Source organism: Durio zibethinus, chromosome 17 (assembly GCF_047325235.1).
Source record: "Durio zibethinus cultivar Kanyao isolate XHJ-2024 chromosome 17, ASM4732523v1, whole genome shotgun sequence".
NCBI lineage: Eukaryota > Viridiplantae > Streptophyta > Magnoliopsida > Malvales > Malvaceae > Durio > Durio zibethinus.
In genome coordinates this window covers 19302104-19316533 of record NC_143178.1, presented here as the reverse complement: position 1 = coordinate 19316533, position 14430 = coordinate 19302104, and the positions used below count along the sequence as shown (strand labels likewise).

Here is a 14430-nt window from a genome sequence, read left to right as displayed (position 1 = left end):
TTTATAAGGTTAGGAAATTGGCAAAGGCAGACTATAAGGCTCGCATTTAACTATAGTTGAACTAATGCTAGATTTTTCAAGAATGTTCGATCGTAGAGCCGATTCTACTTTTATTGCATCAAGATGATCTTTCATTTCCACCACTTCTTTGTCCATCACCCTAGTAAATGTGGGTTGATCAGTCACAATAGGTGCTATATCATTTTGCTATTCTTTGGTTGTTTCCTCTTCTTGGGGGTTTTTTATAGAATCTTTTTTAGTCTTATATTTTTCCTCCATTTCTTCACAATTGCCTTCCACTTCAGGTTCTATACTTTGTAAGGGTGCTTTCACAACTTGTATTAACATTTTATCCGCCTTAGTTAAATCCTCCTTAGAGTCTTCCTCTTAACTATACTCATCAAGATCTTTCACGAAACTAGGTAGATTCATCGCTACGAGCTCATCTATTGTGTCATCCTTATCTTAAGAAAAATAAATCCTTTTTTCCTTATAAGAGTACATATCATTGCATGATTCATTGCTTTGTTTCTTAGGGTTTGACTCAGTATTGCGAGAAAAGGTTCCTAATGGGCAATTGGCTATGGCTTAAACTAGTTGACCTATTTGGGTTTGCAAGTTCTCAATGTATGCAGCTTGGCTTTGGATTATTGCTTTGTTAGATTGCATTAATTGGGTCAACATCTCCAAATTTAACTTCTTTTCTTGAGGTGGATTGTATGGTGGAGAAAAGTACTATTAAGATGGATGATTCAAAAGGTAGGTTGGGGTATATATAGATGATGGCTCTTGGTTGCTTCCTCATACATAACTAGGATAATCCTTCCAATCTTAGGTGTAGGTGTTTGAATAATACTGGATTGGTTATCTTGATACCTATCACTATAGCATCTCATAACTACGACCTCTATAATATGTACTTTGAACTAACTAAACATATCTAAGATTATGCATTCGTTCAAGAGCATCTACCTATTCAGTTAACAATGCAAGTTATGAAATATAGTTGCAAGTGGGTTTTTGTCATACCTTTCAAAAATGCTCTATAGTTAAGAAGCTTGGAATGGTGGTTGGATATGGGATACTCAAAACTCAACTCGTCATAATCCCCAAAGGTTCTGGCCTTATTGCAATAGAAGTCTAACATAACAGAAAAAAAAAATGCATTAAAAACAACAATAATAAAGTGTTTAGATTACAAGAGTTTAAGAAATCCTTATTCATATTGAGAACACAGCTATAATCCCTAATAATGGTACCAAAAATCTGATTGTTGCTTTTCGTATAACCTGCAAGTGCACAAATAAAGTAATAATAATGGAAATATTTTAGTATTATCTCTCAATGGATTATAGATTGTAATGTTAGGTTGTTCACATTTACCAAATGCAAGATCTTAGAATCTTATATCTAAATAAGTGAAAACTTAGGTTTTGCTTGCAAAGAAAATTAAAAAAAAAAAAGATTGAAAGCAATATAGGCTTGGATCTTGACTTTTCCAACTATTACTTAGGAAGTAAAAGAATATAGTCATAAACAAAATCAAAAAAACAAGAACTAAAATCTCGAAATCAAAGAAAGTAAGATTATTGAATGCTTGTAAAAAAAAGAAAGATTGCATAAAAGTGAGCTTTAGTAAATTATCAAAAAAGACTAGGGTCGAAACTGATAAAGAGTAAAAGAGTGCTTGAATCAAACTTTAAAATAAAAAGTATGCTTGCAAAAATAGAGAATGGAAAAACAAGATTTGAAATCTAAAAGTAATGCAAAAGAGATCTTGAAAAAATATTTCTTTGATTGAAAAATAATTATAAAGAACAAAAGCTTTGTTATTAGCCAATTTGTCACATAAGCCAATAACTAAACTAAAAAATTAAAAGAACTAAAACCAAAAACTAAAAGAGAGAAGAGAAGTACGAAGTAGGATGATGGAATGGGTGAATGACCTTCCTATTTATAGAGTGGGATTTAGCTAAGGGGTAAGGATTACAAGACTTTAATTCAAATTCAAATACTTAGTGATAAAGCTCATCTTCATCTTCTAATGAGGGCCAGTCGAATAGGACTCTTTTTTCTTAGAAATGCTTGGTTGAATAAAGTCTTTAAGATGCAATCTTAGCCTTTGATCAATGCTTGATTAAATATTGACAAATCTCCACTCTTGGATTCGGCTAAGGTTATTTTCAAACCAAAGTGATGATTTATATCCAAACTCTTAATGTATCTTGAAAATCTTCAAAGAGATGAACAAAAGAATCCTTTTCCAACACAAACATCTTTGGCCAAAATCCTTTAGTGTTCTTCTAGGCTTAAAAGTCTTCAATTGATCATTTATTTCTTCTTAGATTTGAACTAGCAGCATAAGAGAGTCCTTGTGCCTTTAAAATTACATGAAACTTTCCTTAAGATTGGTGTGGCCGAATATGATAAGGTGGTGGAATCCTCGAAGTGGCAAACTTTTTCAAACTTGCATTATCTTCTCTTACAAGTGTCTTGGCCAAATGTCAAGGGAGTGTCATTGTGCATTTCAAACACTAGCTTTGCCACATGGTTTGGTGAATTTAGACCAATGTGGTTCAGCTATAGGTTTTTAAGATAGGGCCATAAATGCTATTGCATGCTTGCATGCATGGATTGCATTAAAATGAAGTCTATAAGTTTGAAACCCTAAAAATCACAAAATAAGCATTAAGGCACCAAAAATCAACCAAATTTTAAATTTTAACAGCCATTTTGATAAGTAAAAATACTATATTTTTAAGTGTTATCAATCTATTTTATTGATATCATATGAAATTTTTTCTTATTTGGTAAAAAAATTGACAGTGTTAATTTTTTATCCAAATAAAGTTTCAAATTAATAAAAATAAATATTGGAGGTCCGTTGATTGCAATAAAATAAAATAACTTAAATGAATTTTTAACTATAAAAGTTTTATTAAGTTGAACTTGGAGTTTAATCTCAATTGTTCACTCATTTCTATTAACAAGTGCACACTTGTAAGGCAAAATTTCCATCCTCAACACTTGTAAATTTCACTTCTTTAATTTTTCTAACACTTTGGCTTCATTGTACTAAAATAATTTTTATTGAGTAGGTGTCAAGAATTAACCGACAGAAATTTAGTTAAGGAAGTTACTCAAATATCAAAAAATTAAAATAAAATAAAATATTTAAAAGTATTTAAGTCTTTCATTTTTTTTTAGTATGGATTGAATTTAAATTTAAATGTTTTAAAAATTCGGTGCCTAATTTAAATAACTGTTGGTTAACTTACAAATTTATATTTTTTTAATTTTTGAACCGTGCACATAACCAGTGAAATTAAAAGAAAAAAAAGTTAACTGTCTGTTTGTGAGGCAAAAGGTGAAGGGTCCACGTTCGATTTTGGCGTAGAAATAGACTGGAGCTGTGAAGTGTGAGCCTTGTAATTCTAATTCTATTTTAAATTTCTACGTCCCTTATCTGTCTTCAGTTCACATCAGAAAATTTGACCTTTCCTCTCAATAGCTTGCAAATAATGCTTCTGCTAGGGCTTGGAGTTTTAACTCTTTAGTCAGACGCATGCTCGAAGGTTATTTATTTATTTATTTTATTTATTTTCCACAGGTTTGATCAACTTTCTGCTTTCGATCACTGAAGCAAAAGGTTAGAATTCTCTTCTCTTCTTTTCATTTTCAGTTCGATGATTGATTTTCTGGTTTAAGCTTTACTTTTCATTCTGCTATGGCTTACTAATAACGCTGCTTGTGAATTGAATTCCTAATTCTTCACTTTCACATTATTCTTTTGAATTTTCCATGCAAAACGAGAAAAAGCATCTAAAATTGTCTTACAATGGAAACCCCATCTACTATTTTATCACTTTTTTTTATTACAATATTAAAGGGTAATGAAAATTGTCAAGTTTCATACCTTTATTGTGATTCACTTGCTTTGCTTATTTGTGCTATTTCATTCATTCCCCCTCCTTTCCTTTTAGTTTTTTTTTTTTTTTTTCAAAATTTAGGTTTAAGTTTTGTTGGATGCAGAAACTACTGGAGTTTTGATCCATCCCTTCTCCTTCTTCTGATAAATCCATCGTTCTCTTCTATTCTTTTTTTTTTTTTCTTTTTCTAATTAAAAACTTAAAAAATCTATGTAGTTAAAGTCCTTTGATGGCACTCGTGAGTTACCTACTAGTTCTGCTTTGTTGGTTGGACATTTAATTAGTTTTTCCTCTATGGCTTGCATATTGCATACACTTATCTGCTTCTTTTGCAACACATGTCTGTGCCCCTTCCACTTCTTCGCTTACTTTTATGATTTAGTAGGTTATATTGGCTACACTTTTTAGAACTCCTTCTTTCATGCAAGAAATAAGTCGATTTATTGGGGAATTTGACTTCTTTTTGCCTGGATTGGCAGATACAGTAGCTCTCAAGATATGGGATGTTTGGTTTCAACACCAAAGGATTCTGGGGGAAATAGGAGGAGGCCAGGAAATATTGGGGAAATTTCTGTGTATGTACCAGGTTTACAAATTCCCAAATCTGTTGATTTCTTTCAATCACTCAGTGGTCACTTGTCAAAGTCATTAGCGGAACGCCTTACTGCCTTGAGAGCTCGTATAGTTGTGATGGCTGGCCAAGAAGGACCTACAATTACAAGAACGAGGAAAACTGCTACACAGCATCGTTTGTTTCAGGCAAAACTGGTTTCTTTCTAAAGGGATTGTAGTAAGCACTTTTACTGATAATTCAGTTCAAAAAAGGGTCTACAGGGGGTTCAACATTGGCAGATCCTCATCAGGTTCTTGAAGACTACTTGCCTGTGCTTTTGGAATTAGTTACAGATGGTAAACATATTATTAAATTTCATTCTCTTTAAAATGTTTAGTGTGCTGTATAAGGTGAAGTCTAACACTATGTTCCATTGTTACCATTCAGGGCGCCAGCTACAGTACAAAGTACAGTTTATTTGGGTAAATCAGGAGGATGATGCTGTGGTCTGACTATAGGTTTTGGCTATTATTGTCAATGTGCCTTTTTTTGCTTTTTATGTTTTATTTGGTCCTCTACTCTTTGAGGAATACAGATTTGATGTGAATCAATTTTTTAGCAGGAAACAGCCATGTTTAATACTTGGTATGAGGTGTTGTCAATATTGCATTTGATGGCGATGTTATGATTATCACAAGCCAACTTATTACTTCTTCCAAGGACTTCTGCTGATGGTTATCAACCAAAAGTATCAGAAGGTAGGTATTTGTGAAGAAACAAAAAATTCCAATGCTGATTGCTCTCTCTGGCTGCTATTGCTTTTGTTTTTAAAGTTGTTAATCCTTTCTACTCAGTTTAGATTTTTATTCTTACCTTTGCTTTAATCATTATTTTCGTAGGCCTAATGATTCCCTTTTTCTCTTGATAAACAGAAAGTAAGTGGGCTTCTATTGATATTTTATTGAAGGCTGCTGGATACTTGGATTGTGCTGTCAGACATGTTCTCCCTCAGTTGCCAACTGAACTCAGGTGTATAAGGACAAAATACTTGCAGTCAACTTTGTTATCTTCACCATCACTGTCAAGCTTTCCAAATTTAGTGCTAATCTATTGATCTATACTTCGATTGTAGGAGAAATTTACCAGTAGACCTAGCAGAAGGAGTTCTTAGAGAACTTTGTTTGCAAGCATTAGGGCAGGTACTAATTTCATCTCTGGATAGATATAGGTATGAACTGTCACGTTGCTTGTGAGAAGATGTGATTAACAGACAATGCTTGTATCAAGAAATGGAGAGGAAGACCAAACAGGACATAGATATAAACTGTGAAAAGGATCTTGCTTTGGTTGAGCTTTTCGAGGATATGATCTAGTATAAGTATAATGGTTCAGTATGATCCATACATAGTGATAAAAGGCTTACTTTTTTGTTTGTTATTGTTGTGAACGACTTTATCTTATGTAGGGATAAAAGTGCTATTCTCATGGAAACATGACTTGTTTGCTAAAACACCATTGAAGCCCTGGAGCCATGAAATCTTGTGTACTCAAATCAAATGGAAGACCTTGCATCTAGTACCTAGCAATAAGCACCTGGTTTTTGCGTATTCCCCCCCCAACCTCAAAGCTACTTGAATTGAACTCGATGATTCAGTATAGGTACCAACATGTTAATATTCGCAATCATTGGAAATCTCCAAAACAACCTTATTATGAAGAGATAAAGAATATTTTAACGAGCACTTATCAACATAACATGATAACCAGGCTGAACTCGTCTGAGCTGTTTGTGTCTAAACCAGAAGCTAACATAATTTCTGAAAGTCCCGGTCTAATCAGCAAATTTATTGAGCAACACCAAACTAGCAAAACCTTAGAATACCATCATATTATGCTCATGGGATCATCTTTGATTGGCTTTGTTGGAATTTCCAGTTGTGATAAGAAATTTTTGGGGCTTCTAGTAGTTTGAAGTATAATCATTTTTGCATGATATTATTCTTCTGTCTATAATCTCTCATCTCTGGGTATCTTATGGAATGCTCATTGTGTTTCCTATTGTTCCATTAAAAACTTTATGCAGTGTAATGAGATGGAGTGATATTGTTTCATTATGTTAAAGAATACATTCATTATGTTCCATTAAAAACTTTATGCACTTCTCTTTTAGTTTTATGTGTGGGTATGTGCGTGTGTGTAAGAACAAATTGGAATAGACATTATGTAGTTATTTTTTATCTTCTCATGGTTTATCTTCTCTTAGTTTAAGGTTATTGTTATCTGTGGTAGGGTGTTGATATCCAGCTTGGAATGGCAATTGATAGTACCAAGGCTACTCTTACTGTGAAGTGAAGGCTTGCATGTGAGATGGTAAAATACTGGCAGCAGGTATGAATGCATCTTTTGTTTTATCTTTTTTGATCTCTGACCAGCCAAGCACATCCTTTAAAATCTTGGATTCAATTATGCTTTCTAATTTTTCATCAAATTTGCATGTATCATTTTTGGTTTGTGTAGGCCTTGTCTTATATTGGTGATACTCTGTTGCAAATGTTGTATGAATGAGATTAACAGTGTCCTAATAACCTTTCACCTATTTTGCAACTTTTGGCACTTAATGATTATCTCTTATGACATCTTTTTTCTTCTATCATAGTTTAATAACAAGGTTTGAGAAATTTTATTTAATTTGCAACAGAAATCATGGTTTGTCTTGTTCCTTCACTAAGCTTTTTGTGAATCATTCATCTTGTCTCAATAGAACATTTATTTGCTGAATAACAGTGTAGTTAGTGATCTGCAAACATATATTTATACTTACTGCCATTTCTTAACAGGCTCAAGATAACATTATGAATCTTCCATTATCAAATGTATGGGGTGAAAAGCATCTACTTTTTGTAAAGTGGAAATACATTGAAGCTAAGGTATATCATCCTTTCTTTCATTTCCTCATTTTTTTTTAGCCATGGGAACAAAAACGTGGTTGTGTTAATATTCTCCCAGTGTATTTGAATCTAAATACTAGTTTATATTAGCATCTCTCAAGAAATAATAACAATATATACTGATTGTAGAAATATCAATCAAAGGGATGAGCTATATTCTACTTCTAGTTAAGAAAGAGATTTAACAGGAAACTTAGACAAGGCCCTCAGTGTGATATATATTAATGTACTTTTGCAAAATAAGTTTGGTTGCTGACAAGCAACCTTGATTAAGGGAGTGATGAAACTTCTTGAACTTTCTGCAATGCAACAAGGAAAATCTTGAGATGGCTATTTGAGTTTAGTTTGTGAATTAGTTGAAACATGGTAATAGGTGCTGCATTTTTATTGGTGGGATTTGAATTGGATAACAGTATATTGGTTGGACTCGGCATTTATTGGTGGTGGATTTGCTTCAACATGGCTCAACATTGACATGTATGGGATTTATGTCCAAACTCTTCAGCTACTTGACCTAAAGAACCTTATGATGTTCCTTTTGTATTGGAATAATGTAATCAGACATAGATGTTATTTTTGGGATGGGCATCCTGGTAAAGGGAAGTTTTTTTTTTTTTTTTTTTTGCTGTTTTCTAAATTTCGAATTACTGAAATGGTTATTGTGTTTGAATTGCTGATATTCTATATAAATCCTAGGTAATTGAGTGGAAACTAGAAATTTCAAAGTTTTATGTACTTCATTTGACCTCTAATGAGGGTTACTATTGGGTAAAGATCCTGAATTTTGACTCTAAGAATAGTACGGTTAGTTAGACTAGCTTGTGGCTTACATGTAGGATCTTTGAATTGTGTAATGGTTTACAGATCAGCAGAGACTGACTTTTCAATAATTTGCTTTTAGAATTGTTTACTGAATTGAGTATAAATCTTTCTTTCCTCAAAGTAGTAATAATTTTTTTTTCTTTTCAGGAACTGACAGTTGTATTCTTAATGAGTCTACTTCAGATCCAGCTACTCACTGCAAGATAAAATGGAATGAATTTTGGAAACCTTCATTGCCTTTTAATTAGAGTTTAGCCAGTCAAGGGCAATAGATGGACTATATATGCAAAATTTCTCTCTTGTTTACTGGAACTTTTGTAGGTTTGAGCCAACCTTGCTGTGCTAAATAGACTTTTTAGACTTTAATAATGCACCGAACATGGTTGCATTTGCTACTAACATATGGTACTAGTATTGATGACTATCTTGACGTTGGATTTCTTGGCTAATGTAGTAATTTAATTATATTTATTAATTTATACAAATACGGGCTGCAGCGTATTACTATCATGGTTTGATCCTTGATGAGGGTAATACAGAGAAATCCCATGGTATGCCTATAGCTGCTTTGCAAGCTGCTGATGAATATTTCAAAGAAAGTAAGAAGGTTTGTGAGGTGTTTAATGCAACTCATCCTTTGTCCAGGTAATTTATGTTGGATCCTTTGGTGATTTACATTTTGCAATCGTTCTCCCTTTAGCTTTTTGGATGGCTAATTGGTCTTTTGTGGTAAATTATATTTATCCTCTAAGTGGTCTTTTTCTTTCTCTTTTTTTTTCTTCGTTTTTTTTTTGTTTTTTTCTGAAGCATCTATACATGTTCTTAGGCTATGGCACTGAGGTAATTTTAGCTTTGTAGGAGCAGGAGCTGGATAGGAAGGTGGCAAGGGAACTATAACCCTATCTGTGTCTCTGTAGGAGCAGCAGTTTTATGCACATCCCCGGCTAGCCTAAGCCCTAAGATCTCTGCTACCCATCCTTGTGGCATGGTAGGAGGAAAGAGAGAGAAACAGGGGCGAGGGAGGGAGACAAAGAGTAGGAAGATAAGATGAAAATCAAGGATCTAGGTGGAAATGAAGAACTATTGGAAACAAAGGAAAAAGTCAGAGGGAGAGAATTCTCAAATAATAATCAATTAGATACTAAACTTGAGAATAACAATGTATTATGTGCTACTTAATGCTATTAATTGGTAGAGAACTAACTAATTAATATAAAGTACCTTTAGCCGCTACTCCTTTAAAATTGAATGTGTATCTTAGTATTTTAGGATGTCTCAAAATAGTGTCCACTTTCCCAAAGTGGTTGTCATTTTTCCAATATTATCCTTTATTGAAATATTAACCGATTTATATGAAAACATTTCTTTAGATGGGCCAACCTTTACCTTTTAAAGGGTGAAATCTGAAAGTAAAGTAGAAAATGGCTATTGCATAAAACTTTTGTGCAATTTAGAAAATTCATAGGTGATTGTCCCGCATTCATCCTTGGTTGAAAGAACTCAACTCTAGATGGTTAAATGCAAACATCCTTCGTCAGAAGGTCTGCAAAATAGACAACCTTTCCAATTATGTAGATATGGTGACAGTATTCAGCAGTGTTTTAAAATTGGACCAGTTCAACCAAGAACTACTAGCCTATTTGATAATAAAGGGTCATTGAACTGGCAATATATTGAATCGGTCAAAGATTGATCAACCTTTTAATGAACCAGATTAGATCGGACCAGGTAGCAATTAAACTAGTTTTTAACATTTATTCCATTATTTAATTTTTATATATTTTTGTAAGTGGTGAAATTTGAATCTTTGACCTCTTAGCTTTCCATATACTGACCATACCTTTGAGCCAAGTGCATGGTTTTGTTAAGTATTGACTGCATCTATTTATCTAATACGAAAATTGTTTCTTTTAACATAACACCACCTTTAATTAGAACAGCTGGCTTAACTGGTTGGACTAAGAATCAAGACCCTCATTTGTTCAACCCTCAGTTCAATTTGAAATATTGGTTTTCAGGATAATGAAGTGACAGTTTGATCATCAAGAGTCATTGTCACCATAAAAGTGTTAGTGGGAAGACTTGGAAATAAAACAAAAGGTTCAAGAAAAATAATTATCCCAAAAAAAGAAAAAGGCTCAAAAGCTCCCCAACGACGTAATTTATCATCAATAAAATATTCAAGAGGGATGCAAACCAGTTCATCCTTAGTAGCAAAAGTTCCTTAGTCCTATCAAGCACATTTGTATAATCCCATGGTCTATACCAAGTATTATCTGCTTTGGTCCCTCTAAACCTCACAAAACATTTGATTTGATTTTAGTTTTGTCCTACAAAAAGAGATTCACAAATTGAAGATGACGTGTACACTTTTATCCAAAACCAACCCTAGTACATAGAGCCCTCACAAATGGCACTTATATTTAAGACCAACCTTAGTACATAACCAAGGTTAGAAGATAGTGTGAATACTTATATCTCAAGATCAACTCTAGTACACAAGTGATGAGGGATTCATGGTTCTTTTTTAAGATCATGACATCTTCCCCTCACTCCAACAATGGCCAACCTCACAAATTGAAGTTGGTATAAATACTTATATACCAAAACTAACTCTAGTACACGGTTGACGAGGGATTCATGGCTCCTCTTTAGGACCATAACATCCTTCTCCACTCCAATGTTGACCCATTATCCTTGGTGGCATATTACTAAGACCATAACATCCTGTCTCTCTCCAACGATACCCTACCATCCTTGGTGGCATATTACTAGGACCCTAGAGCTGGTTCTGATATAAAATGTCACGGTCTATACTAACTTGTGAGGTATTATCTGTTTTGATTTTGTTGAGCCTCACAATTTATCCATAAAAGGTGCTTCACATATTGAAAGTAGTGTGAACATTCCAAGACTAACTCTAATACACAATCTATGTAAGATCCATGGCTCCTCTCTACACCATAATACCCAGTGTGTTTGGTAAAGAATTTTTGAGGATCAAAAGATAAGTGTTATGTAGGAGAATAAAATCAAACTGGATTTGGGGCTGATTACCGAATGAGCAATCAATTGAACTCTATCTATGTGCAAAATTATGATCAAACCCAGCAACAACTAATTTCAATCACAAGTACCAGCTAATTCCCCCCCCCCCCCCCCACCCCCCTCTAGAACTCTGAAAAGAGAATGCACTTATGCACTCAATAAGTTCTATGTCTTTATTCACTCTTGTAGGATCACTTTCTGTTTTCTCATTCTCATATTCAATATCATCCTCTAATCCATCTTCAACATCAAATCACCCATCAGCATAATTATGGTTGTCGGTATTTTCCTTTCCAAGGTAATTATTCTCAGGATATTCTATGTTTCCTCTATTTGGAAATCTCTATCTAGTGTTCCCCAATGTCCTGCTCCAGAAGTTAAGCTTGTTCTGGGCCTGTGAAGGCATTTGACCTTTAGTATGGTATGGAAAACACTTAACTGAGAGCCACTAAATGATTAGGACCAGTTGCTGCTATTTGACCCAGCTTTCTTTACTCAAAAAAGCAGAAGCTAGATCAAAACAGGGTTATGAGAAAACAATTTATGAGCTTTTGAGAGCTATAAAACTGGAAGCTATATCGGTGCTCTTAGGAAAGGCTATAATGAAAGCTTATAGAAAACTTTGATAAAATTTTAAATAGACAATATTCTTTCTGTTATTTCAAATAAATTCAATTTGACAAAACTTCTTGAGAGATCTACTCCAAAAATACTTTTTCTTGCAGCTATGGTTTGGCCAAATAGGCTCTAGAACTGTTGGTATCAAAAGACAAAAAATCATTCTTAGTAGTGCTCCCTTTCATAAGTTCTAATGATGATATGCCTTTCTCAGGTGCTATGAGCCAAACTCTTATTCTTGGTAATTCTGCTTAAGATTGTAGCACAAATTAATGTCTTCAGTGGACATTGCTTACCTTTTTAGTATAAAGTAAATAATCTCATAAAAAGATGCATAAACTGATATGTTCAGTATTCTTACTGAATTATGAATTTATAGTAATATCTGCCAGTAGATGCACTGCTATCACACAAATTCACTGTTATATTTTAAAATTTTGAAATTTTAGTTGATGTCTTATTCAACTTGGTAACAAACTCTTTTGTTGTTCCTACTTTTTCCTCCCTTACATTTACATGTGAAAACTGGCGTCTCCCATTTCCTCATTTTATAATTGTCATTTTTACACTAAAATTTGTCTGATATGAGAACATTTTTTTATTTAATAACACTGCTATAGTGTGTCATTAATTTCTACTTGCACATAATGTACTTTAGCTACATTTCATTTATCAAATCTTTGCCCTCAACATTTTTTGAGGAGGAATTCTGTCCCAAACCTTTTGAGATTGGGCTGAACTGGTTTGCCTAGTGCTTAGAATCTTGGTCTGCGTTGAAAATTTTATCTGGAGAAGAATTAATTGACAGCACGATGGTGTTATTAGATAATAAGATTTGCTAGCTCACTTTCATTGGAAACAAAATACAATTAGTTGTTATTGTAATTTTCCCATTAACCACATACTAGAGATGTATGTTGATTTTTCTGCTTATGGGAGACTACACAGTGGTGGAGTCAAATTTTATTTATTGGAGTTTAGTTCAAAGGTACTAAATTATATAAAAAAAAAACAACAATAACAACAATAATAATGATAATATTAGTAATAAAAAAACTAAAGCTTTCATATTCAATCATAATTGTTAAAAATTTTACTATTGTCCTTAACACGATTTCATATTTTGAAAACGTTGCACAGTAGTTTTGTTATAAATACTTTTAAATACACCTTTTTCAATGTACACAACTAACTTATCATTCAAACACTAATCTCTCATTCAATTATGCAAATGAGTCTTCAAGATATTCATTGGCGAAAATTCTTTTTTTTTATTGTGGTAGACTTGCTGTGTGAACTAATGGAATCAATGTTAGTCTCAACACTAAATAAAATGGACCAATGAACACTCTTTGAATTTAATGTAAAACACACATAATTTCGAAAATATTTTAATCTCAGCAGGGGCTCAAGCCCCCACTGGACCCTTTGTAGCTCCGCCTATGGAAGTTAGAGATGTATTTTGGATACATTCTTGACTGGTCCTTATGATCCATCTCTTGGATTTGGTAAACTAATCTTGCCGACATGATTTCCTTACAGGCTTGGTTTGTTTGGAATTGATCTCTTTTTGCTAAATACTGACAAACTTTCGTTTTGTTCTAGTAATTTGAAGTTTATTGCTAGTAGATTTTCTCTACCAGTAGGTCGTGCTGACTTGTAATATACTTGCTAAAGATTCTTGTTTTTTGGTGCAGAAATCCACCACTTTGGGGGACCCAGAAGTATCTATCTAAGAAAATTCCAAAAGACACTTCTAGCAAGGTGCGGATAAACCGTGACCTCTACTCTCATGAAAAGTAAGTGCATGGTTTCTATTTCTAATTTTGACCGTCATTCTTTTGGTTAATTAAAACGAGGATTGACAAGGATACAATAACCTGGGTATTGGTAATGTTATTCAGAATCATGGAGACAGCTCCAACTTTACCAGATTTTGCTTTAGCATTGAAACCTGATGAATATCAACTACCTCCAGTGGATCCCTCATGGAATGAGAATGTACGATTGGGCCACATTGGCATGAATCAAAAATAATTCATAATGATAACCCGATGAATATCAACTACCTCCACTGGATCCCTCATGGAATGAGAATGTACGGTTGGGCCACATTGGCATGAATCAAAAATAGTTCATAATGATAATTTTTGTATAGAAGAGATACAAGGCCAGCCAGCCACAAAATACAGAACTGAAAAGTAGGTTTACTTCCCCAATTGTTGTGTGTAGCATAGGTCCATCGACTTCAAGCTTTTCTTTTTCATATTCTTTTCACAATATCTTTTTTCCCCTTCCATGTTTTTACCTCATAAATATGCTGTAATAAGGCCATGTTCAAGCTCATATTGCCTGTAAATTGACCGATGGTGGAAGACGAATTGTTCTGTCCATATCCTGATAAATATATGCGTTTTTGTTTTGGTGTCTAGTCTTTGATTTTTGTTTAATTTAACGTGTGCATTTGCCTCATAATGAATGGCATTTTTTTTCTGCCTTTTTCCTTTCTTTA

At 33.5% G+C, this 14430-nt stretch overlaps 1 pseudogene across 1 annotated transcript; it reads left to right on the top strand.

Moving 5' to 3' along the window:
* Nucleotides 1-3398: 3398 nt before the first annotated feature.
* LOC111282804 (uncharacterized) lies at nt 3399-14425 on the top strand (annotated as a pseudogene). Its single transcript, XR_016329283.1, has 12 exons — nt 3399-3649; nt 4409-4838; nt 4930-5021; nt 5105-5240; nt 5415-5511; nt 5615-5681; nt 6772-6870; nt 7320-7409; nt 7844-7907; nt 8750-8897; nt 13616-13717; nt 13823-14425. The product of XR_016329283.1 is annotated as an uncharacterized LOC111282804 (transcript).
* Nucleotides 14426-14430: the final 5 nt, after the last annotated feature.